Genomic DNA, 24,972 nt, shown 5'->3' with positions numbered 1-24,972 from the left:
TTTATATTCATTTTATTTTGAATTCAGATTAAAAAGCAGATAAATTCAGCTTCACCATCTGTAAATTTAAACCACAATACCCACCACAGAGATCAGAAGATATTCAAATCCTGGTGGGATACCTGGGCTGCTCAGGCATTTACAATTATATAAATCAAACTACAGTGATAACAATCTGAATTTAGGATTCACAAGTTTTTACATAGCATTTTGATTCACTATAAACTGTCAGCTGCAAGGTCAAGTTTTCAGCAGGAATGAAAAGAAAACAAGAAAAGCTCCATCCTGAGCAAAAGCTAAGGAAAAAAAACCAAGGAAAATTACATAAATTGTGAGAAAAGTTGGGCTGGAAGTGGTAAATGAAATCTATATACAAAAAGGCATTAGTTTTCTGAGCTAGGACAAGGTAGGAAGGAAAAAAGTCCTCTTGTTTAAAATTGTACTACTAGGCTTAATTTCTACTAACCTATTAGATAGATATATTTTGAGCAAAAGTTGAAATATTACAAAAAATACTGTTTAGTTCTGACAGCATAATTGAGATTTCAAGAACCAACTTCATCCTGATTAACATATTGCATGGAGGTATTTAAATCCCTACAGAAAGAGATCCAAGTTGCACAGGACTGAAAGAAAAATTTCCCTGACTACAATGTAAAGGAAAAAAACTTAAGTGGCAAAAGAATTAAATTCATAAATTCCATAGAGAAAACTGGAGACTGAAACTGTACACATATTACACCAGCCAAGAATAGGACAGCTGAAAGCATTGTTCTTCACTAATGAGATACTTATCTTCAGGAAAGTAGGAAAATGTTGCTACTTTTCCATTTTTGTCACTGCAGTTTTCACAGCCATTTATGAAGGAAAATAGAGAACCATAAGTACACATACCTTTAAAATGGATGGTTTCGTGGCAAAAAAAATCCCAGAAGTATTTCTTACAACATATTAGTATCAATCTCTAGCTATAGAATGATAAAAATCCTACTTAACCAGTTTCTGGATGAAGTAGTCCTAAAGGAAAATGCTTTACAAAAATGCTTGCAATAGAAGGTTTATCTATGGAGATATATTACTAAATTTTCAAGCCCTTAAAAGCATTTGCAGGCACAATCACTGAATGAGGTCTTATATTGCACTAGAAAAATGCCTGAACTGAGTACTTAGAAAGCATTTCCAAATGAAAAAGAAAAAAACAGCCAACTACTCCAATAGAGGAGTTGTGTTCACATGTTCACACAAATCTTTGTGTGAACATATGTACACAACTCCTCTATTCTTCTTTCTAGTCATCCTTGCTGCAGTGTCAGCCAAAGAAGTTCTCTATTTCTCTGCAAGCAGTTCTCAATATGTCATAATTTAACTCTTTTTTCCTACCAGTGCAAATCCCCTAGAAATGTATATATCAGATGAAATTGTAACACATACAAGTGTAAAAAAATTTGCACATAGGTAAATAACATATTGTTCAAAGTATACACATATATTGCAGTTTCAATTTTATAAACAAATAAACCTCTTACAAGACCTATCTAATGGCTATCATTCAACTTTTCTGCACTGTTGTACTTGCCATAGAGAGCATAGAGAAAAAAAGCAGCTATTCAATATTTCAGCACAGGAGTGAGAAGGCAAGAAACAGAACATCATATAGACTTTTGAAAGGTCAGACTTGTAGGTGTTACAGCCCTGAGGAGAATATCTGTCTCTACCCGCAAAAAGCAGCAATGCTGCTGTACAGAGCTGCATTACAGAGAAGAAACAGACCAGAAAGAAGACTCATGCAAGTCAGACAGTAAAAATGACCATGTTGAAAAGGAGAAGAAAAAGGCAACTAGAACTGTGGAAAGAAGGATGGGAAAAACAAAAGCACGAGAGGTAAAACTTGTAGGAAACACTGAAGGCATCCAAGACTGCATGGGCTGCCTGACTGCTGCAAGCCTTCAATGCTAAGCTGCCATCATCTGGAGTGCTACAAACATGTAACAACTCATTAGCCTGAATACTGAAACCAGACTATTTTTATAGCATAATGAAGTTTCATGGTCTGAAGACCATGAAAGATTAGATTGATGCAGGATTATCTGGAGATACAGTAGTACAAGCTGGTGGTTGAGTAACTCGAACTCAAGCAAATTAGAACAGTTTAATGAATGAACAGTATGTCACCTAAATATGTGAGTTTCTGTATTATTATTTCATACAGAATTTCACAATTATTAATTATTTTTTAGTTTAAATGTAAAAAAACCCGCTTCTCTGATAAGTTTGGTATTTGAACCAGTAGTTATTAAGTTGAATTGCAAACCTGTCTTAGCAGTTGATCTTCCTTGATTGGACTGTCAGAATGTCTATCAGATCCATTAGTTAAGAGATGTGCTGGTTTATTCCAGACTGACAGCAGAAAAAATTAGCCAATCAAGAATGCTACCAAGTACATCTCGCTTCTTCCAAATCATCATTCATCAGCTTGATGGGAAAAGCAAAAAGATGTATAGGCAAACTAGAACACAAGATCACTCAGAAATTGTTTGCAATGTTACTGTTTGGAGGTACTGGTTATCATCCACTTTCATGAGCTATTGACTTTCCTAATCTGACTTTCTCTGCAGTGTCTTGCTTATTGTCACTAGAATCTTAATTACTCTAACTTGCTGCCTGCCCCCGTTGTGTCTTGTGAGTGTTTGTTGCAGAGAATCAGAGAAGTATTAAGGTCTGGCCACACATTGTAAACCTATGTGACCACAATTATGATGCCACAGCAATTTTGCTATGTGCCAACACTCAATTTTGATCATTGTGATTTCATCCCAAAAACCAGTTTCTATTTTGATTTATGAGACTTAGCTCTGAGACTACTTAGGACAGCAGGATTTTGCACATCGCCACAAAATCATTGACATAATGTGCTGCTGATAAGGATTAATTTAACTTTTCTATCTCGAGACAAAAATTTGCAGGCTAACCACTGCATGAGGTTTTATATTTTCTTCATTGGTAACTCATTACCTTTATCACTAAGAGTACTGAAAACATTAGTTTTTTACCTTTGATAACTGACAGACTTACCATAAATAGTGACAACTGCTGTCACTTAAACAAGTGATCTAGTAAAATCAGTTGCACCTGTGTCAGAATGAGCACTTGTAACTAATATACATTATCTCAGGACAAGAGATGAAAGATGAAAAATGAAAGGAATATATAAAAAGAAAAATACAAGAAATTCTCTTTGGGAAACAAAGAACTAAATAAAAAATGTAGTTCTTCTCTACCAGCATTCTCTCCATAGAATGACTCTTGGTTTTTTTCCCTTTCTAGTCTGAAATCAAGTCAATGACACTAGTTAAATTTTGAGTGCTGATATCAGCCACTAAAGATGAGGTTAACACATTTCTCTAGGAATGCTCTTCAATATTTTCTCATTCTGATCATCTTGTATTAATAAAGTGCTAAAAGCACAAGTAGTCTTTTATCCAGGATTCCTCAGTGCATGAGTAGATTATTATTAAGACATTCAAATAAAAAGTTTGATTTTGGTTGGACTGTCAAGATGCTTTTCCAGGAAAAGAAAAAAATAATATTATGATATTTATAACATATAGTTTTGCTTTCTAAGCATAGCTGGTTTTGTTTGGTTCATGTTATAACAAGCTTTATGTATTGATATTTTAACTTAAAAACAAACAAACAAACCAACAACCACCAGAAATATCCATCTGTTTTCTAAGACAGAAATACTTAAAAACAATACGCATATGGATTCTCAAGATTAAGCAACAGCAATAAGTTGCTTAACCAACAGACAGCAAGTCCAAGATCTGCCCAGATGTTCTTGGTGTGTCAGCCAGGCACTACACTGTCTCTACAAAAACAGCAGAGACACCCTGACTGAATTGTTGACTTTAAGGAAACTCCATGACTACACACAATTCTTTCTATACGTGCTGTATAAGCTTAGGTAACAACCACAAAAAGCCACTAGATTCAGCTTACTTCAGCTGCCATAATCTAGTCACATGATGCAAAAAATATTCCTGTAAATTAAAAGAAAAAAAACCACCAAAAATCACTGTAAATTAAAACACAGAAATCTCTGACAACTTTCTTTCCACACCTGTATTTTTCCAAACACATCTGTCTTGAAATATACCCTGAGAAACAGCAAGCCAGCTGGAGAAACTACATAAAATCCAAGAAAAACCTTGACAGCTTCTTGGTTCATTTCTTGAAATCAGGGGACATCAAAAGGAAAAGGAATAGTCAAAGAGCAGCATTTGGGTTTCTTCAACATGGTGCACATCCTGATACTCAGGTAAAAAAAAAAAAACCCAACAGTATCCACTACAGCCAGTGAAGAGACCTGAAACATAAATTAACAATAAGATAATGCATTCATAGAAACATACCATATTTTTCTGATTTCTAAAACATCATCTTTGAGATCAGCTGGCTTTCAGATTAGCAGAAAGCAGGAGAACTTTCTAGGATTTTCCAGCTATCATCTTAGAATTCCAGCAAATGCAACAGCCAAGAAACAGCCAGCCCACAGAAGAGGGTTTTATCTTTGGGGTGCAATTCTCTAGATATGCAATTCAATAGGTATGACTTCACTGAGATAATCAAGAAACAACAAATGCTTTTTGTATAAATAGTTAACTTCCCTCACTCTGCAAATCCCTTTACAAGTGGCCATTATCAGGTTATCAATTTCCTTCATCATCAACAGGTGACAATTGGAGTTAGGAGATCTTGGTAGTTCAGAAGCAAAGTTAACACACAGACAAGCACCTTAAGCATAGAAAGGTGACAGCATAAAAACATCTGGCAGCTTGTAGTAGATCACAGTGTGTTTGGATTGAAGCCTAGAACTAACCCTAAATACAATAAAATTTCCTACCAGAAGCAATTTCACTTGAAAATATCATCTATGTTACATAATAACCAGTCATATTCTTGTCTTTGTAGTTAACATCTGTGATTAGAACTATCTGGATTTCAATGAGATTTTCCTAGTAGCAAATTAGAAAGGGTCTGTGTTTGAACATACAAAAGATGGCCATCCAATTTCCAAAAACTGATGAGCAACACTGCACGCTTCTGGTTCTCTGGGTTCATGGTCAGGATTAAACAACAGGAAAGTAGTGTGAAATATATAATCTACTTTTACAGTATATTCTGATTTTATATTTTCTTTTTTACTCTAGAGTAACAATTGTTACATTAGAGATTCCTATCTCAGAAAGTTAGGTTTTCTCCAGATTATTAATTTTCTTGCCAAGTACCATTTTCTCTGCTCTCCCAAAGTACAAAATCTTGATCTGCAGAGATACACTAGCTGTGTGTCCATGGAAAGGTGCACATATCCTAGAAATTGTGTATATCCTGGATACAGAGGTCTTAGAAGATGTGAAAAATGAATCAGAGGTAAAAGCAGAATTCCTTGAGTAGAGCAGACTCTCCATGCACTGAATCTACCTGCGTCTCCAAAACTATGTTTGTCCATTTGAGTTCTCTATGTCCTGCAAGGTCTAATTAGATAATTTCCTCCCAAGTAAAGGATGTTTACAGCACTCTTTATAAAAATACATAAACATGCATACAGTCTTTGCATGGTACAGCATATAAATCTACCCAGCAACATACCAGAAACATACATTTTGCTTAATACTACCAGTTTGATGTGACTTTCTAATATTTACCTTTGTGTTTCGTAAACTGTTGTTAGTATCTATAGGCTTGTTTTTCTCTGTCTCCTTAAACCAGTGAGCTTGTCACTACAACACAAAAACAAGCTAAAAAGAAAAATACTTCAGTCTTCTTAATCTTTTTCCAGCTTTAATTCAAATAAAACTCTGCTTGGCTTCAATCTTTCGGGAACTTGCTAAGCTACAGATAAGCAGATCCTCACCAGGGAACACCACTGAAATTATGTCCTTTAACATATTTCCCTTTATTTTAAAATTGTAAAGGAAACATTGGGCTTTAGAGCCTAATTGATAATTTCATCTGAAAAAAAAAAGCCAAAATTGATGGCTCATTGAGAACAAACAAATCTAAAAATTCAATTTGCAGGGTATTTCAGGAGTGATTCCTATATGAAATTTAGATGGATGAACATTAACAGACAGAACAGTGTCAGCAATCCAGTCTTTTGTAAATTCAGCAAGATAAACTAGTTTAATATGTCCATGCCAACTTATACAACTTGCACTGAACTCCAGACACTCATTCTCTTCCTATCATGAAATTGCTTAGTTATGTTCCTCAAGTGCAATTACTTAATGTTTACAAAACCAAAAGATATGCTGTACTTGAAATTCACCATGACAAATGCAAAAACGAGACAAGATCTGTGGAGCGTTTGTAGATCTTAATTATATAACTTTATAATGCATATCTTTATGATGCATGTAATGCTAGAGAAATTTGTTGGAATGAAGACTCTCCCTATGTACTCTAAAGAAATACAGACTACTATATCATTTCTCAAAATAATACTTTTAGTCATACAGGTAATTAGTATGGAGTTTTCAAAAGAGATCTTTTGTTGTCCAGCACTAAAATGTATAACTGATAAAGACTGGTTACAATTTCACCTACTGAAAAAAAAAAAAGGCCGCATAATATGTTTGGCATTCTTTAATCCCTCCCTAATCTTAGAATTAGTATCCATTACTAAAAGTATGATGGATATGATTAAGTCCTCAAAAGATGTGCATGTACTTACAGTAATAAATAACTCGTTAGCATTCAATCTGCAGATTTAGACCTCAGAGAAAGTCAGTTTGCAACTTACTTGGCTACGAATATTCCCAAGAGGTTTGCGTAGATATGTGGTTGATTCCTTTTTTGAAACCAACGTATGTCTTTCACAAGAAGGACAATGCTTAGAGAAGCTGGAGTCTGATCAATGCTTCAGCTGAATCTTATCATCTTCTTTGAGCTATGGCTATGTCCAGCACAAGGACCAGATTTGTATTTCCTTTAGTATGGCTTAATCACAGACAGAAATATGAACCAGGCTATTTCCTGAGGCTTTTCATCCCTTTTCTTTTTCAACTCTCAGTCATACTGATGTTAAGCACTTACACAGGCTTGCAATTCTTCTAATATCTTTTAACCTTTCTAAGGAAGATCATCACGGCTAGATCACCAAACATTCCATTAACTAGTCTAGCTACATATTCAACTCCAAAAAAGTTGGAATTTTTTTTTATCCTGTGATTCAGATGCCTTTTCTTCTCAGCAGACTTTACTGCTGTAGCATAGAGAATTTATAAATTGTAAAAATGATGTGGCACGGATCATAGTGGAAAGTAATCCAGGCTACTTAAAAGTTCTGTTAAATCCTCCACGCTTCTAAAATAGAATGAAGGGAAAAATTTTGAGCAGAAGGTGGTTTTTGTTTTTTTTTCTTTTTTATTTTATTCCTTTGATTCTGCAGCCAAAGCCTCACAGGCTTGGACAATTAGTTTGACCAAAACCATTCCATGACATCCCAGAAGGCAACACATTCTGCAGAAGACCTTTTTTCCTTTTATCAAGGATATGACACATTCTAAAGTTCAATAACTTATTGGGGAATTGGCAGAAACCAGAAACTGCTGAAACAACTAAGCTATCAATAACAGGCTCAGCAAGATTAGAGAATTTCTGAAGCCAAAGACCTTGTGTTTCTCTGGGCTCTGATTTAGCCTATAGCTAAACCATGGTTGTCACAGTTGGGCAGCAAAATGACAAGACCATCATTAACTACAGCCTTCTGCATGTCTTGCAAAAAGAAGAAAAGTTCAGTTTGTATGAGTACTGCAGAGTAAAGTTGGTATTGTACAGGCTCGGTCATGGAGAAGAAATTTCCTATTTTAGGCTATCTCTCATAACAGCAGAACTACACAGACCCCAAAGAAACACTGTAAAACACTGTGAAGAGTGTCACAGAAAGAGGACCTCGTAGCACCAGGACAGTTGCAACAACCAAGAGGAACTACTACATTCTGTCCCTTAAGGCAGAAGAAAATACAGTGATAACTTGTACAAGAGAAAGCTAATGTACTTCTTGCTCATAATTTGAAGTATTTAGCATGGGTAAATCGATCCAAACCTTTTCCCAGGAGTGTTCTTTTGCTGGTAATAGCTAGTAATAAAATGTGCATAGCTACATTTTAGTCCAATCAGAATTAATAATTCCAGAGAACCAGGGGAGCAACTCTTTTCATAACATCATTGCAGAGAGTGAAAACATGTCTCCCTCTTTTCCCTCTGTACTTTTCACCAGCACTGCACCTATGTTTTCTATGCAAATATCTCTTAACCTTTACAACTTTCAGCTGTCAAGTCTATTAATTAGTAGGTTAATAAAGCCTTCACTTTAGACATGTGTCCCATATTCCTAAGTATGTTTAAAATATATTATTTGTCTTGAAGCCAGAAGTAGACCACAACAAAGAATACTAAATTAAACAGGATAAAAATCTGGACAAGGACAATCTCCTTATCTCTGTGTCATAGTGGAACCTGAAAGAAGATAAGGGATTTTTTTCTCCTTAAAGAAATTTTCATTAATCAGTCCTGATTTATTTCTTACTTTTCCAAATACCATAGTGTACAGTCACTTCATCTAATTCATACTGCAGCTAATCCCCCAAAGCTCCTCTCCTTTATCTGTCTTCTCAACTATTTCTCGTAGGTGTGCCTGTGCATGCATACATCACAGACAAAACAGATTTGATGTAACAAAAGAAAACTGTTCTGTTTCTTATGGCCTTTTATAATGTTTCATACACGCCCCTTTCATAGATGCTTACATTAGTCTTTAGTTAAACATTTTACACAAAAAAAATTATAATACCACTGTAGTAAATAGTAACATGAAAATAATTTTTTGTTTTTACTTTTATCAAAAAATTAGATTTTCCCAATTTTTCAATTTAAGATAAACTAATAAATTTCTGAGAACAAAGTAGCTATTGCTGAGGCCTGCAATGATTCTTAATCCTGAATTCTTTATTCAATATCACTGCACAATTCTTAATTCATAGAGGGCTTCAAGCTAAATGATGCAAATAAAGGCTACCTTGTTTCTGTATACTGTAGTCATCTGTTTTGCCTTTTGGTACAGTTAAGGATACTTCCTGAATAATAAATTGTAGCTTCTCAAAGACATTTGCATTGACACTAAAAGAGGTAACTGCTTATTAGGGATTCAGGCAAAAACAGAAATACAATTTTATGCCAAATATATTTAGGTTTTGTTAATACCTGAAAAATATGTGTGCCAAAGGTTATCACATCAATCTGTAAATAAGAAACAAATTTACTGATATGGAAGATAAAAGTAAGATGTGCCTACTCCATTAAGACTATTTATAATTCACACTTGTGTATGGGCATGATTTTTGTGTAGCATCTTTTAAAAGAAATGTGACAGTTTTCAGACAATTGGACCCATTTCACAGAAATTAATGAAATTTGGTCTAGAAAATATCACAGTCTTTGCTTAAGTAAACCAGTTTTTAATTTAAAATGCAATTTTATTTTTTTCCTGTTACAAACAGATTTTTCAAATAATTTAGGATTGACTTTTTTTTTAAATTCGGCAGTGGCCATGTTGCAATTCTTGCACTTTAACTGCAGAAGCACTTTCCTACAGGATTCCTTTATATTGAAGAAAATAAAATCAATGTCAAATCAGCACTGCTATAAAGACTAAAAAATAAATAAATGGTAGAGTGATTAGACTAAAACTGTGCATTAGTTTAAAAATACAATATCTAAGCCACAAAAATAAAATGCTTCTTGTTTTTTATCCAGGAAGTTCTGATATCTTTTGGTCCTGCTTCTGAATATATAATGCATGTCTAAGAGGAGCAGTACTAGTAAGAGATCACTTATTCACTAGCATTGCAAATGAGGAAAAAGTCTGAATTATTGCTGAACTGCAAAATATAACTTTGATTTTCATTCTTTAAATATTAAATTCAGAAATTCTGAGAACAAAACCACCTTCTTAGACCTTCTTAGATGTCTTTCCTGGTTTTGTCTGGGATAGAGTTCATATTCTATATTCTTATAATAACTGGTGCTGTGTTTTGGATTTAGGATGAGAACAAAGTCGAAAACACACTGATGTATCGCTAAGTAAAAGACATTTCAGCTCCTCAGCCAACCCCACTCCACTGGAGAGGAGTCTGGGTGTACACAAGCTGGGATAGCTGATCCCAGGAAAATTCCATACCCTATGTCATTGTGCTGAACAATAAAACTGTGAGGAGTTGGACAAGGGCTGATAGCCTGGTGCTTGAGGACAGCCTGGGGAGTGGTCAGCAGATAGTGAGCAACTGCACTGTGCATCACTTGCTTTGAATACTCTTTATTTATTATTTATAATTTATTATTATTTATCATTTATTTTCTGTCCTTTCTAACTGTTTTTATATCAGTCCACAAATTTTTACCTTTTTTTCCAAGTCTTTCACCCATCCCTCAGGGAAGTGAGTGAGTGACTGTATGGCTGTGTAGTGTTCAGTTGCCTGCAGGTTAAAACACAACCTGAAAAAAAAATTCTTTTGCCCTCTCAGGGCATTTAACATCTTTTATCTGATTTACTATCCCTCATAGAAGTGCTTGAAAAAATTTTTTTCAAAAGGTTTTGCATGGCCTCATTGAGGTTAGTATTGATAAAAGTTTCCTGTGGATCTAAACTCTCCTTGAAAATAATCTATTCCATTACTCTGGAAGAGGTTTACCTATCACAGAGGACACTTCCATATTAAGTAGAACCCAATGAGTCATCAAGTTGATCACTTTCTAAGAAATTTTCTCTTGTAGGTTTCCTTCAGCATCTAAATTGTAGATACCTGTAACTAACCAGCCAACATAGTTATGAATTATATATATAATAAATATCTCAATATATTGATGCCTCCCTGACCAGAGGTCAATCAGAACCTAAACTGGGTACAGCTACTGCCATTCTTAGCATAGTTTGTGTATCTTCGTAAGTTTCTTTCTAAATTTTGACATAATTCTCTCCATATAGATTTTATCCTTTGGAACAAAGAGGCACTGATTTCTGAATGAATCTATGGCAAAGCATATTTACAATGGAGACATTATAAATAAAACTTAGCATATTCAGAGTTTCTCCTACTCTTTATATATCAAAGATATTTTGTTTAACGTATAAATACAAAATGATTCAATATGTTATTACTAGTTTTTATATTTCAGAAAGGATACAGCAGGCAGTATTTCTCTTATAGTGATTCCCTACAGGAGATTTTAGAGGAACATTTTATTCAGCTGAAAGCTTTGATAATATTTCTTTGTAACTGAATGAATGGACAAATCCAGAAGAGCAAACATACATTTAAAATTTAATTGCACAACTACTCACAGCAGAAGTTAGCTTTGAAATCTGATTCCTAACCTTAATTCAGAAAGAATTTTAAATACTAGGAATAAATAGTGTGTTTCACCACTCAGAACAGTTTTACCAATAGAAACTCCTCAATGCTCAACTCACTACTCACAGCAGATATTTCATTAACAAATTTAATTTTGAACACAAGAAGTGACTGTGGAGCATATTTCAGCACCTAGATGTCAGGTACAACACAAAGTGTCAGCACAAAATAATTCTTGTGGATGCTGAGTTTGTTTCAGTTGGTTAGAACATGGTGCTGAAAACGCCAAGATCATTGGTTCAACCCTTGGATAGGCCCTTCACTTAAGAGTTGGACTCTTAATTGTATTACCTCCATTACCCTTCCAACTCGGAATATCCTGTGATCTGAAAATGCTGCCTTTCCAAGCAAAAGAATGGTTGGTGCTGGAAGAATTCAAAACTTTCATCCCAGAATAAAGTCATGGGGGAAGTCACAGAAATTCTTTCTATGTTTTATATACATATCCCTATCTGTTCAGATCTTCTGCCATGGGTTTCAAAAGCATGGCACTTTGGTTCTGACAGAGTTCCTCAGGCTATGTTGACTACCTTTTATGGTGAAGACAATGTCCAAAAGCAAATTTTCACAGAAGAGCCCTGTGACTTCCATGTCTTTAATCTATACCTGTTTTTTGCTTAGAATTGAATTGTTACCACGCTGTCTGGAGGTAGAGTTCAATATACACTTTATGACCACTCTGTCACACTCAAATTCTTTATCCACCTCACTGCATTTGGCCCAACTAAATTACTGGGGACACAGGTCAGGATTAATTCAACCTCCAGCCCAGGCTCCCGGGAATGCTCTGCAGTCTGTCCTAAGCCAGTTCTTGACCCATTTCTATGAATGCTGATGAATGATTCAACACCAGATTTTATAGTATGCTGGAATCAGCAAAAACTCACTTGTCCCTTTGGAAATAAATATATTTATTGCAGGCAGAAGTTTGGACCAGGTATGTTTATTGTATACAGGTTGATGCAAAGCAAAAAGCATCAGAGAAGATACTTTACACTGCAAGACCTACTCTCTACTCAATACTGCATAGAGAAAAAATTGCATTACCTCTTGAGCAAAAGCACAAGGGTTCAGTGGTTGGTCAGTGAAGTACCTGAGGTGGCATGTGCCATTTTAAGAGCCGAATAGCTGAGTGCATGGCAGCACCACACTGGTGGGGAAAGGAAACTGAGGCTAGGGAAGCTGGCAGGGAAAAACATGGAGCAGAGTGCCACAGTCCAGACAGGAGCTCAGGGGTTCCATTTTGAAGATGGTTCTGCAGACACACTTTGAGCTCTGTGAATCAGCATCTAGAAATGAAATGTTGACCGGAACATTTCAAGCCAGCTGTAGTAATAGGATTTTTGTGGAGTCATTAATCATCATTATCACACAGCCCTGCAGCAGTGCTGTGGACCAAACCAAGACTGTGATAGTGCCCCGTGGAAAAACAGCACTTATCTCCACAAGTTTACAGTTAGAGTAGATAATTCTGATTATAGATATAAGAAACAGACACGGAATGCAGGAGGAGATTAGTAAGTTCCACAGAGACTTTGTCAGGAAAGGTACAGACTAGCACAAGGCAAGAGCAATGAAAGCTCTTGAAATCAAGATGGGATGCCAAAGAGATGAGTGGTGAGGGAGGGGTGCACAACACGGTACTGAAAAATCCATCAAAACTCCAAAAGTGAGTGCCCCTGCAGGGTTTTGATTTCAACACAGCATAGTGGGATAGAGGAAAAGATTTCTCCTCTCTAAACTTCCACTTTTTAAAACAATGCTCTGCAAGAGAAAAAAATTAGGCTCTTTTAATATTTCTAACTGCTGTCATGAATTCTGTTATTTCCCTAATGATACTTTTATGCCTTACAGCTATAGAAAAAAATCATTTTTACATCATATCAACACACCTTTTACCTGGATTTATTGCAAGGATATAACACAGTCTGGGAGGAAAGGATAAAATTTTCTCATGAAAGCCTATCAAACATATGCAGATACTTATTGATCTGGTAAGGACTAATTATTAATTGTTTGATTAAAAGGATCAAATATTCTTCCACAGACATGATAATGGAACAGAGCAAAAAGTCGTGAACTAAATTCTGTCTCTAAGTTATTAGTATAAGCTAAGTAATTCCTCAATTTAATTGTGTAAGAAAATTGTGAGTTGGATATTGCATTAAACTACCAGCCACTAACTTAGAAAGGTGTTGAATCAGACCCTGGTTTGGCACAGACAGATTACATAAACAAGAAAATAAGCTCTGCATCATTACTGTGCTTGATGAGCTATTGTTGTTCACACATTTTAAGATCTTTCTCTTGTCTTTCATGCTGAGGTCAGAGTTACTAAGCCTGAGGTACAGGTAAAGGAGAACAGAAATTTTCAGACAACAGCAAGAAATTAGTTGCAGAATTATCTTAATCATGCTCTCCTGACCAAAGAAAGAGAAACTGATTAAATCAAAACAAACTTCTAATATAGATCTGTGTATGTTCTGTGATATTTTCAGAAATAACAAATGCAACTTGGAACATACCTTAAGGAAGTTTCTAGGAAAAAAACACTGTCTACGTAGATCAACTATGATTTTTGCACTTCAGTATGTAACTAAACTGTATGCATTAAGAGCTGCAAATAAAAAAGTCGTCCCTCAATCCTTGCCTATGTTCTCCCCAAAAGGGAAAACTTGCCTCCCTCCATTCCAACCCAAGCATTAGCACAAGCCTTGGATTTGGATTTTTGGCCAATTCCAGATTATCAATACAGACAGATACATGTGAATAAGGAATGAAATTTTTCTCATTAACTTTCCACTTGGCATTTAAAAAAAATTGCAGGGACAAACCCTTCCTAGTTCTCAGCAGTAGATGGGCTTCAAGACTGGGGATCGCAAATATCAGCTACCAAAATGAAATATTGTAATGTCACAGACCAGGACTTTGGAAGTGAGAAAACAACTTTTGCATAGGTTTCAACAGGAAAGTTTAGGGTGGAGTTCAGACTATGTAATATACTGCAGCTGGCTAAACAGTAATATTTAAGCTGTTAAATGCAATGTCTAACAAGGAAGAAATCTAGTAGACTGCAATACTTACAAAGATCAAAAAAAAAAACCAAGCCCAAATAAAGTAAATAACAGAGGATATTAGTGACAGAGACTCTAGAAACCTAGGGGGAATGACTATAGCTCAAAAAAATGTGTAATAACAAACTTTCTCTTGTTCTCAAGTCATTCTACAATAACCTCTGTGAGGTACTTGTACCTTCTTTTTGTACATCTTCCATTGCATATTGGAATCAACCTACCACTGGGCTTGCTTCTCAGGTCAGCTCTTATCTGTTGAGCATGAAGGATAGACAATAAATAAAATTCAACTACTAAAAGCTAATAATGAATCAGAATCTACTCACTGCATTCTTCTACTCCTCAAGTAGAAGGAAATGTAAGGGCAGAATTAGAATATTTTAGCTGTAACACTGTGTGGTATGAAAATACATCACAGATCCTCACAAGCATTCATTAAAAAAGAGAACTTTTTAATGGCAGAGAAAATGAGGACATCCCCCTGAGGTTTTAAACTAGAGTTTATATTCTTCTAACACTGAATTAATTTACAGTGATTATGTCTAAAAATAGATTAGTTTTTTTTGCTTTTATTTAGTTTTTTCCACAGGAAACAAAAAGTTAATTGACTACTAATGCCTAATCTGGGTATGGTGCCAAGACATTTTGATATTAAACTGAAAAATATTTAAATTCAGTTACATTTCTCATATGAATCTCTAAATGATCAATAAATACATTCAAATTAAATCATATATATATGTATGTTATAACTGGGATGGCTTTTAAGACCATTTTAAATTGAGGTGTATTCTAATGTCTCACTTGGAGTTTTTAAAAGTAGTCTATGTGCAGAGAATCAAGCTTTAAGACCTTCATTCTTTAATGTAAAGTAGGGGGGAAAAATTGCCTTCCAGAACCCCTACCCTAACAGGAAAATTTTCCTATTTAGAAAACCACCCTGAAAGTAGAGTTTGCAGCACTCCTGTCACCTGTGACCCCCATTTTAATTGCTACATGTCCCCAGGGGTGCCCAGTACCTCTACTTCCAGATTCTCCCTTTCCAGCCACCCCCCAGACAGAACAGTCACCCTCCCAGAAGAAAGAAGGAGCAGCATTAAACAAAGAGACATCTTCAAAATTGTGATTGCTGTTCCTGAGTAATAACTAGTTCACCAGGATGGCATGCATTCATTAACAGCAGTATCAAAAATTTATAAAACTAAGCACTCCAAGAAAACTGAAGTATCATGAGGCTTATTACCATCCATAATCTATATACTACAAGAGAGTCAGGATAAAGCTTAGCTCATCTCAGATGTACAGTAATTGTTTTTCTGGTCACAGAGCAGATTAGAGGAGAGAGACCTGCACTGGAGAGAGACAGGTGAGGTGGGGAGAGAAGGATGCTGTGGACTAATCATGGAAACCAGGTAATGATCCCAGTCAGTACCTGCAAAAGGGGTGGCCACATTCTTCCCTGAACAAACCCAGGCATCCACTGCTTTCTTCCCAACTGATGCCACAGCCACACTGAGCTAACTCCTTGCTCTTTCCATGTGCCACCCAGCTCCATCGCTTGTGGAATTTTCAAGAATCTGGACCTAGTGTCCACTTATGATAAATTCTTTCATTTAACCCTCGAAAAATAAATCAGGAAAAAAAAAAGAAAGGATGAATACATGGAACCCCTTCCTTGGACTACCTGGCAATATTATTTTTTTTTTTTTGCACAGAGAAATTAATTTGAAAGGACTGGAATTTCAGGATCACTATTTTGGCAAAACTTTTCAATCAAGACTAAGGGAAGATAATGCTAAAATTAAGACTTTTGACTTTGGTATTTTTGAGTAGCAGTAGTTATAATAATATATGACAATAATAACAATTTTTTTTACTGATAGGTATTTGTTGTGTGGGCAGTTTTTGAAAAGTGAAATATCAAAGGCTGAATCAAGCTTCAAATCTAAGGACATATATTCCATCTAATTAACATTGTCCCATATTGTTTGGAGATGCTAAATAGACATTTGTTTCGTTTTCCTTAGCAAAAACACTTTGTGTCCAACATGAAAAACTAATAAGTCTCCTTCACCCACCTCCTTTAGTATCAAAAATGGAATTATTTACACAGTCCTGCCTATGACAGTAACATAGAGTGCCTGTCAATACGTACCATTTGTTGCAAGACCTATCACTATGTACCATTTCAACTCCTTAAAATTATTTTGACAAGTTTAATGGAAATTACTATTGGAAGACTTGACTTAATTAAAAAAATTAATAAAGAATTTTCTCATCAGTTGCTAGAAAAAAAGGAAATAAAATGAATAATCTACAATACCAGCACATCTCCTGACAGCTTTGACTCAAGATGACATCTTTTAAGTGACACCTTTTGTGGCAGAATCAGAAAGTTTGTATTTTGTTTCTTCAGCAATAGAACAAAGCATATGAAGTGTCATGTCCCTCAGTGTATTCTTGGAGGTCTTTAAAACATCTATCACTAAGGATAAATATGCAAAGTGATCATTTTACAAGTTCTCAGGAAAATATTATTCTTTGCACAGATCCCTCTTTCAGATAAGTTAGGATTTTACTAAAGCACAAAATGACTCACCTCATAGTTAGGTAATACTGCAATAATAACCAGCAATTACTGCCATCTTGTCTGAACAGCTGTTCATTTCATATCATATGGAATATCTATATACAAATTAAGGGAGAAGAGATTGTGAAATGACAGTTTCGCTATGGATTCAATTTATCCTTCTTGGTAAAGGTATTTTTGTTCACTTTTTTATTAATATACTTTGCAAGCTCATTCAATATGTGTCAATATAGTTTCAAGATAATTAGCAAGTTGGTGCACCATATTTTTTATTAATTCCATGTGCAGCAAAATCAATACATTTACACATTTTCAGTTACAGGGTATATGTGGAGCTATGGGTATTTTGCTCAGTAAGCTGAGTTTCACAGAATGAAAAAAACCAAAAACAAACAGGGAGCTATGCACTTGTAACTAATACTAGGTAATGAGCTGGATACTTATCTACCTACTGGGAAATCTTTCCACTATGAATTCCTTTACATTGTTTTGAAGAATAACATGATAGCTACTTGCATTGTTTAAGTTGGTATGACCATAAATATTTCTCTCAATCTATAAAAAACAGCTAAAACATGAAAGTTTTTTATTAATTCTTGTTTTTCATCATTCCAATCAACATGAATTATGAAAATACAAGAAGATAATAATAACAGCTCTAGTATTGTAGGAAACTTTATAGGTTGTTTAGTTGTTATGATCTGGACTGATTTAGTGGATAAGTGTTTGTCTACAAAATATGTATCCATCTTACTTTGCTTAGAAATCAGTTAGAATTGGAGCAATTAGGTGGATTGTTTAGATTTGTCTTCAAGTGGAATGAAAATTAGTCATTCACCTGATTACAATAATAGCAATCATTTGGAAACCAATTAAAGACATCAAACACCTACATTTCTATATTGTCTAAGACTTGAGACATCTGACAAAAGAAATGCATTCCAAAATGTAATTAAGAACTACTTCTTTGCAAATGCAAAAAGGACAATATCGAACAAAGGGATTTGAACCAGGGAGAAAACAATAACTGAAAAGACTCAGTGAATATAAAATTTGATCTCATCTTCACAGAAGCTACATCTAAGATTATAGTTGTAAGTGACATAAGAAAGAGGCTTAAGTGGAAATTAAAAGATGACAGGTAATAAAACCTGTTGCGATTTTTTCAGAACTCTCTAATACGCGCTCCAAAATAAATCAAATCAATAATTTATATTTTACCTTAAAGTAGCAAGAGAATAAATCAGTGATAGAATGCCACATCATCAAAGAAAATGGATTTGTGATATCATTGTGTGTGACACTACAGATAGTTACAGAAAAGAGAAAGATGTAAAAGAATGCATTCATAAAGAAGCAAATACATGTAAAGAGCCTGCTATCAGATTTTTATAGTGATTTGAAAGATTATTGAATGTTTGCATCATCTTATATGAAAGGATCACATAAGGAGAACAAAGTTTTAGGTGTGCAGGGGAAAAAAACACTGCATTATTGCTAGAAACAAGAAAATACCTCTGGACAATAAACTGAAGCAGTGATGCATCATCCAAAGATTTTGACAAAGGTATAAAGCAAATAGCAGCTTTTGGTATAACAGAAAATAATTGATGGATTCCATTTGCTTATAATAAGTGTAGAGATATTGGCTGGTGGCAGAAACTCCGTGGTTGTTATTGAATAGGAAATCAAAATAAATATAATGTGTATAGTGGCCAGATCCTCTTCTTGATTATGTTTCCAATTAGAGAAATCAAGAGACTGTTTTTAATTTAGGAAAATTCTAAAGCTGAGAACAAAAACAACATTCATGTGACAGAGATTGAAGTTACAGAGTTTGCAGAGAATATGAGCTTATGCCTTCTGTGGCATATCCACATATTCCTGTGGCAATCCAAGTTCTAGACTGATTTGACTTCGCAAATACAGCAAATTATCTGTGAAATTAAACAACACTGACATTCTCAAATGAGTTTTGTATCTACCAATGACTGACTCCACCTCACAAGAGATAGTGTTTTGTGGCAGAGATTTGGAGGCAAATTCATTCATATTTCATTGAAGGGACAAGAGAAAGGAGTTTGGATAGTCGGATATATTTTAGGGAATAAATGAAAAGCTTCTGAAAGGATAAAGAGAGAGGGTTTAAGTTTCTGTCATTACTGGTTTTCCTACGCTTGATAGCAAGAGGGAGAAACATCACGGCTGTCACTAATGTCTTCTCCCTGTCTTTGCCTTATCTAGCTTATTGACTTCTGCAATCGAGGACAGGCAGCAAAGGGAGAGAGTGGAAAAAACAAGAATTTTATTGAGTTCAAAGACGGAAAGTCCTTCACCTGCAATAGATTAGGCTGTACTACAGAACTGGCTAGTTGACTAGTGTCTCTGAAAAAAACCAAAAAACCCAAGAAAGACTAAAACCCCCCAAGCCAACCAACAAAATCAAAGCAAAACAAAAAACCACAAGTTGAACCTCAGTCAACAGTGGAGATGTGTGCCATTCTGCTTGCTGAATTTCTTATCACTCCAGCACAGGAACATACAGAGCTTGCTAGGGCAGATAATCACCCCCCAAAACTGCAGTAAAAATTTGCATACTGGGGACATATCCCCAGCTTACATTAGGACCCAAAAAGCAATTCCTGAATTCACACTTGGAATATATCTGGCACAGTCACTAGGGTTCTAAGATTTTCTGGGGGTACTCAGATACATATTTCCTGCTAAGAGTGATGGAGTTTCTACCAATTATACTTGGAGAAAATTATTAAAAAATCATCTTTCATCAAAAAAAAAAAAAAAGGAAGAGGACTTCTAAACCTTGGAAAGTAAATATTGCCTGAGCAACTAATTATATCTTCTAATCTGCTCAAGCACTGCTGCTCTTGTGAGCAATAACAAGATGCAGACCAAGGTATATTATTCTACTTTTCAAATATATTTACTGTGAGATCCCCATGTGAGGATCCTCAAAACTTCAGAAAAATAAGGTCAACACACTTCATCTCTATCTAGAAAACTTTTGATCAAGAAGACTTTATTAAGCTGATAAATGTCAAGAAAAAATAGTATTGTGTTGAGTAGCCTTAAGAAGTATTTATTAGCCTTCTCACAAGATGATAGCATATTCCCTTACTATATTCCATTCCAGATCTACTTATAGCTCTTTAATGAGTTTCTTGTCCTTAATGGGAAAATCTTTTCCACACCTCTTTGATCTTCAAGTAATTTTAGGTAAAATACATGAATGCTGTTTTATGTTACTCCTGTTAGGAAAAGAAGACTGTAAGAATCTTAAACTTGGATCCATCTTCTAGTAGGAATCAATTTAGTTAAAGAGTCTGCTCAAACTTTATATGAAAAAAATTACATACTGTTTCTTCAACTTCTGTCAAAATCATTGCTTATTTCAAAATAAATAAATTTTAATAGATGTAAAAATGTATCATGGTTCCTTAGAACAGAAAGTGTATTTGAAACTTCTACATTTAGGAGATTAATTTCCAGTTTCATACTTGATTTTGAATAACTTAAACCTTATTTGTTTTTTTGTTATATTTTCTGTTGTAAAGAAAACTGTCTTGTAAGTTTGTCAAGCTGCAAGATGGATTAACAATTTGTGTATGTCCCTTTTTTCTGCCTAGAACACTAGCTTCCTTAAAAATATCTTTTCCTTCTCTCAGTATTCATAGGCATCATTTTTATACTCACATTGTTTGATAACCAATTTTAATTTCCTTTTTTTTTCCTTTTGCAGTAGTTGATACAGTAGGGATTCTACAGAATGTTACATGCTACCAAAATTTGCAGTTTTGACTATATCAAACAGTGCAGATGGTAATTTTTCAAATGCCCAGAGAAAAATTAAGTATGGCAATGGAAGTTAATTCATTTTTGTATATGAACTAAACTTAGAGAGGTACTTGAGTTAAAGCATACAAACATCTAATTGCTATCAGTTCCAACGTACTCCATTTCCTTATAAATGGAAAGAAAATGCAAGTGAGATGAACAGTAATCTTTCCAGCTGGGACCTGGACTTCTCCAGCAGGAATGCACAGTGCAGTCCTCTGGGGAGGAAAGGCAGCTTGAGCTGGGCTCATCTTCCTTAGGAGCACTTGAGTACCCTGTTCCAAGATCCTAGATGATGAAACATTTTAAACATCACCTGGTCCCTACTTTCCACATCAGAACGGTCTAGGTACATGATATGTCACACCTGAACTCAGAACTGCAATCTAGAATTGCCAGTGGGCTGGCCTGTCCCAGCTGTCAGGGACTTTCTCAAGAAGACAGAGATGACAGCTAAATACATCATAGTACCAGAGTGCTTACAGAAACAAGAACTTGAGAGAATGATTTGATAAGGAAAAAAATTGCCAATATTTCCCATGACACATAATTTCATCTTGCCTGTACTAACAACAGTCTGTAGAAACACAGATACTGCCATGCAAATGTTTTCTCCTAAAAGTAAAAGCATATTCATGAAAAGAAGAAAAATCTCTAATGATTAGAATGCTCATTAGAGACACTATCTACATCTAAACTGAGTATAGCTACAAGGCTTAAAGTTTCATGGGAGGTTTTTTCTCCCCTGCCTGGATCAACAACAAAAGACATTTATTATTCATTTGTATTATGCTGGTTTTAACTCTAAGTTAAGGAGTTGACAATTTATGGGGATCTTTATTTGTTCTTCACTCCCTGCTCCATGAAATAAGAAGCTATATTTTAAAAAGAAAAAAGGTGGAGTTATATGTCTCTTTTTTAGGTCAGTGCACTATTTTTATTTTTTTAATGGCCATGTCATCTGATTTTTTTTTTTGAGTGGGACAGTGGTATATGGTGGGGATTTGTAACACAGCTGCAATGATCACCATTAACACTTCATCAAACACTTTCTAATAAGTAAGAATGAATACATTACTTATTTTCCAATAGGAATAAATGGCTACAGAGTGCTTTCACTGATAAAGGACAACCAAAATTGCATCACTTCCTTTTAGTAAACACAAGAATTCAAAGCCTAGTTTGTAATTTTTGCCATTTTCTGAGGTTGTGTATATAAATTTAAAGCAAAGGTAAACGAGATATGATGAAATGTGAATTACGTTTAACACCCAACTTTGATTATTTTGAATACTTATGCACAAGGTCTGGACAATGATAAAGTAGATACTCAAATGCATCAAAATTGGACATATGCAGTAAAGTTTTAGAGCACCCCTCATTTCTTTAAAAGAATTTCTGGAGTTCTTGTAAGATACTATTTTTCAAATTATAGACACACAGAAATTTCTGAAATATCACAGAGTTCACAACCACATGCCCATGAGGGCACTCTGAGTCATACCAGAAGACTCCATACCCGCCCACTTCCCCTTGTCATTCTCATCTCAGACACAGCTGTCATTTCACAGTCATAAAACACAATTCTCCCTCATTCCCTTCTACCCGCTTCCACTAGCAGCAGGACTTTGAAGTTTTCTTTTGTCACAGCACTGCCATTCTATAATAGAATGACACACAATTCCACAATAGAATGGTTTTAGGCAAGAAAAAATGGAGTTCATAGCAGGACAGCAATTGATTGCCCCATATTCCTTCAAGGAAACATTGTCTATAACTAACTGGCTGATTAACAAAATTGTAGCCATGAGGCAAACCAGACTGCCATGTATAGAACTCATGTGACTAATCTGATTATTTTAATTTTATTTCTTTTCAAATGCAAGAGTTTTAATTTTTACTTGTTCCAAAGATCAAAATGTACAGTTTTGCAAGCCCTTAAATCCCACTATGTAGAAACTATAAGCAAGTCTTTAGGCTTCTAAAGAGCTTTCTTCTTGTACAACACATGCTATACTACTTTTCAAATAAAAATGTGTTTGATTACTTCTTGTCTATTCAGAAAATTAACACATACCTTGAATTGTCAAACTGTCTTATCCAGGGATCACAAGTTAGTGGTGGATTACGGCGTGAAGAAATTCATAAAATCTCGTACCATTCAAAGTTCCTGCAAATATCTGTTGAGTAGCAGCTGAAGACCCAACAGACAGGCACACAGCTAGATCAAGCAGAATGTAACAAGTTACACCTATTAGTATGGCTCATTGTCAGTCTGGCCTCAGATATGTTGAAGAAAAGTCCTGTATTTACAGCCCACTTTTCTCTGCTCCCTCCCAGGACTGCCCAGCACAGTAGCAAATCCTGATCATTCTACTGCTTCTTGGAGCAAAAGAGTCCACCTGGGATCAGCTTCCTTCAGCAGCTACACTCATTGATTTACATCAACATCCAAGTAACTTGCTCCAAGCCAACATTTACAAGTTTCTTAGTGATCTAGTTCACTAGATCTCTCATCTCTGGTCAAATATGTTTAGACAACCACTGAGAATGTCTGACTGCTCCCTGGTGCTGTCTTTGTTAAGCACTGATTACTGGAGACTAAACTTGCCTCCAAGCTGAAGATGCAGAGCTGCAAGAGCTGCACCAGAAAACTGTCCTGACAAGAAGTTTCAAAATTGGCCTTTCTCAAAAAAGACATTACAGGAAGTCAAATTCGTTCAAGTCTGGACACAGAAAGGGAGAAGTTCAATGCATTTTTTGGTTTAAATGTTCATTGTCAGTGTTTGTGTATTTCCATGTCATTTACAAAAAGTGGTTCCTCTTCAGAGACATACTGCAGCTTCAATGCCTCACTTTATAAAAGTTCAGCCTCAGTTCAAATATCAGACCTATAAACTCTACAAAACATACAGAAAATAATTGAGTTTGTTACCAGGCTGTAAAATGTTTCTGAATTTGTCTGAAGCTCCTTAATATGATATTACTCATGTCTGGACCCTGCAGTAGTCTCTGCTAGAGATACATTACAGTTTTATGCATTATATTAATAAACACTCTGATGAGCACACAGTCATTTCAGCACCTTTTTAAAAATTATTTTCTTACATGCAGATAAGCTATTTAACAAATAGTTTCAATTAAATAATTTATTTTTTATCAGAACTCCTGTCCATATTCTGCCTTGAGAAATAATGACTGCCCTTTAGTGGTTAAGTGATTTCCCTCTTTTCCTGTTTCCCATGTCTATACTGCCTGTTTATATGCAGTACTATAAGAACAAATATTAAGGAGCCACAAGAAGGGGTCTACCCAGACCGGATGAGTATGAGTGCAGCCAAGAGTGCTTTTTGGTTTTGCCACTCTGAGAACAACATATCACATGTCCTGCTTCAAAGCTTGAAAAAAAAAAAGCTTAAGGGTTTTCACACCACCAGATATTTTGGTGCATCTTGGTTTCCTTTGCAGCAGTGACAGCACACCTACATCAGTTTACCCTGGTTGCAAATGAACGCCTACTTTCACTTAGTGCCAAGAATAGTGGTGCTCAGCAGCTGTGTATACTCCTAAGATTTCTCCAAAGCCCCTGCTATAATGTAGTGGTACACTGCTATTATTTTCCATGTGCTATTTGGGGGGGCAGCACAAAGCAGTCTTTTTGATGTTAAGATGTACTCTGTTACCCACATCAGAACACTGATATTGGTAACAGACTGCAGACTTTTAAACCTCAACAGAAAGACCACTGAATATACGGCTAACATGGCTCACATACAGATCCATGACTAGATCAGACACGAACAGTGAAAAATGGTGGCAGGTCAGAGTTCTCTGTCTTCCAAAGCACTGCCTAATATTAAGTGCATCTCAAGTGGGAAAGTGTACTATTCTATCTATGAAGCCATGAATCTCAAGAGGATGATTTATCAGTGTTTTCAGGAAGTTGACACAGAAATATGATGTTCTGTACACTATTTCTACTATA

The 24,972-nt window shown here is 35.3% G+C and overlaps 1 protein-coding gene and 1 long non-coding RNA gene across 6 annotated transcripts in view; both read right to left on the bottom strand.

Moving 5' to 3' along the window:
- The window catches only part of SGCZ (sarcoglycan zeta), a 395,468-nt gene that overhangs the window by 278,892 nt on the left and 91,604 nt on the right, over positions 1 to 24,972 (bottom strand). The window lies entirely within an intron of this gene.
- Positions 1 to 24,972, bottom strand: part of LOC135300018 (uncharacterized) — a 60,872-nt gene that overhangs the window by 10,221 nt on the left and 25,679 nt on the right. For all 3 annotated transcript variants that reach the window (XR_010361881.1, XR_010361883.1, XR_010361882.1), the window contains exon 2: positions 23,065 to 23,208. This is a non-coding gene — a long non-coding RNA (uncharacterized LOC135300018). The remainder of the gene's footprint in view (positions 1 to 23,064; positions 23,209 to 24,972) is intronic.

Source organism: Passer domesticus, chromosome 4 (genome assembly GCF_036417665.1).
Source record: "Passer domesticus isolate bPasDom1 chromosome 4, bPasDom1.hap1, whole genome shotgun sequence".
Lineage (NCBI taxonomy): Eukaryota > Metazoa > Chordata > Aves > Passeriformes > Passeridae > Passer > Passer domesticus.
The sequence above is the reverse complement of the archived record's forward strand: the minus strand, read 5'-3'. Positions and strand labels throughout refer to the sequence as shown.